This window comes from Otolemur garnettii, unplaced genomic scaffold, assembly GCF_000181295.1.
Source record: "Otolemur garnettii isolate 467f Iridium unplaced genomic scaffold, OtoGar3 scaffold00003, whole genome shotgun sequence".
Classification (NCBI taxonomy): Eukaryota; Metazoa; Chordata; class Mammalia; order Primates; family Galagidae; genus Otolemur; species Otolemur garnettii.
In genome coordinates, this window is record NW_003852398.1 from 4,552,680 (window position 1) to 4,555,083 (window position 2,404).

A 2,404-nucleotide genomic window follows, 5' to 3' on the forward strand; every position below is an offset into this window, starting at 1 on the left:
TAAGAGATTTACATACATGATTCTGCTTAATCTTCCCAGTAACCCAAGCAGCACATACTATCATTATTACTATTTTCCAGTCACAGAAAGCACAGTAGAGAAAGGTTAAGGTCTTTACCTAGGATTACTGAGTTATTTAGCAGCCTGTTTCATTCCAAAGTCTGGGTCATCTCCTCTTTAGCCTGCTGACTCTAACACCTAGTCCTATTAGACATAAATTTGTAAGCTCCAAAATTGTACCATGCACTTGGCAAGGAGAAAGTCGAGGGCTGGCTTATCTTTTCATTCTCAGCACGATTTGCCTGGCACAGGTGTGTGCTCAGTAGGAGTTTGCTGGCTGGCTGGCTGAATGAAGGAAGGATATGAGTAAAAAGGGGGAGGGGTCTCCAACTAGATGTCTGGATCTAAGTCCAGGCATTGTCTCTACAACACTGCTCCAGAAGCCCATATGGGGCTCTTTAAACGTTCAGATTCTGGGACCCCCTAGCAGCCCCTGCCCTGAATCAGAAGAACTGAGGCCTAGGAAATTGCATTTTTAACACAAGTTCCAGGGGATTCTGATGTTTAACAAACTTTGAGACCCATAGTGCTAATCTTGGCTCAAATATTCCTGTTGAACTGAGGCCCCTTTTACAGTGAGGCCCTGGATTCTCCCCACGGGCATCTATCTGCCTGCTATATAAACAGAGGCCAGCTGGAGGCAGTCCAGGGAAAAGTGAGAGAGATTACCCAGGGTGAGGAGGATGACTTATTAGGAAAGATGGAAGGAACCGAGGGCAGAGTTTGTATGTGGGAAAGCAGGAGCCACTCATAAATCTTGAGGGGGTGACTGGCAGCCGGGGCGAGAGGTGCTCATATATCCTGGTGCATGGGCATTACCGGGCCTAATGGGGGGTAGGGATTATACATGAGAAACTCGAAATCTGTGCCAAGGAGACATTTATAATGGATCACTTAAGCTGCTAACCCATTATGATTTTGCAACAAGATTCATCAACTCTGGGTCTGGAAGGCCTTTAGAACATCTAATCCATTTGTATTTAAGCTTTTAAAACGTTTTTTAAAGCAACAGATTCTTTTGTTCAAATGAAATCTTATAAATAAACCAAGTATATGAGATAAATGAAAATAAAAGATGTTCAGTTCCCTCCCCCTCCCCCAGGGCATCTCCACAGAACCCCAGGGTCCCCAGGAACCCAGTGTGAGATCCACCGATCTGAACTGTGGTTCTCATTTAGCATGGAGAAACTAGGGGTCCAAACAGAGAAGGGACCTGCCCCAGGGCACACCCCTGGGCTGCTGGAAACACAAGGTGGAGCAGATGAGCCTCCCAGCCTGAGGAGAGCCCAGGCAAAGGGTAGAAGCAAGGACAATAAAAGAAAAGCAGCAAACACACATTCAGTGCTTTTCCTCTGCAGGGCTCTGTTTTCAGTCCTTTATTTGCATTGTAGGTGCAGTCCGGTGTGGGTTATAATGACCCTCATTTGGGGGGTCAGAAAATGAGGCACAGAGAGATCAGACACTGTAAACATGGTCACACAGCTATGGTAAGTGGAGATGGAACTTGAAACAGGCTGTAAGAGGCTCTTACTTGCCCTCTTTCAGCCTGCAGACCCCCAAAGCACAGAGGTTTTAACTAAGTAAATTGGAGTTGCCCTTGCCTCCTTCACATTATTCTCTCTGCAGAAGCCAGACTATTGTTTTTAAAACGCAGATCTGATTGAGCCACTCTCCTGCTCAAACACCTTCAGTGGCTCCCCTCTGCCCCTCAAGATACTCTGCTAGACATATGTCAATGTACTACCCCACTCCTTCCTGAACGTCAGCCACACAAGCTTTTGCATGTATATGCCAGAGCTCTTCAAACTTTGTTGACAGGCATCTCACCCGTAGAATTTTGAGGGGTACAACCTCAATACTGGTATACTTTTTATTGATTTTCTATTTCTTTTCCTTTTTCATTTTTCCTTTTCTTTTTCCTGTCAGATGGGTAATGTGCCTATGTTGTAACAAGATTTGTGGGAGGCACATCTCATACGGGCTCATGAAAACCCAATCATCATGCTTATGAATTACAAAAGGATCTAGTATCCTTTTTAACCTAAAAACATGGACCTATACTTCTGTGCAAACACATTGCATACCTTTAAAGTAAACTCAGATAACTGAAATGAATAAAAAACAAGTTAAAAAACAAAAAGGAATTTTAATGATTTCTTCCTGCACTCCAAGGAATTATTACTTTACATGGTCCCCAGGGTGCCTGCAGTCACATTCAAGGTTCCTGATCTGTCCTCCCCCTGGGTTTGGGGCTCTCATCAGAAGCCACTGCCTCCCAGCCCGGACCATTCGTTCTTCCTTTGGGTCCAGCAATCTCATTTCTTCCAAGGAACTTTTAATGCTC

At 44.7% G+C, this 2,404-nt stretch overlaps 1 non-coding gene across 1 annotated transcript; it reads right to left on the minus strand.

Annotated features, from left to right (window-relative positions):
- Positions 1–1,980: 1,980 nt before the first annotated feature.
- On the minus strand, positions 1,981–2,084 carry LOC111727226. The gene has a single exon (XR_002774827.1). It is a non-coding gene; the product is annotated as a small nucleolar RNA U13 (small nucleolar RNA).
- Positions 2,085–2,404: the final 320 nt, after the last annotated feature.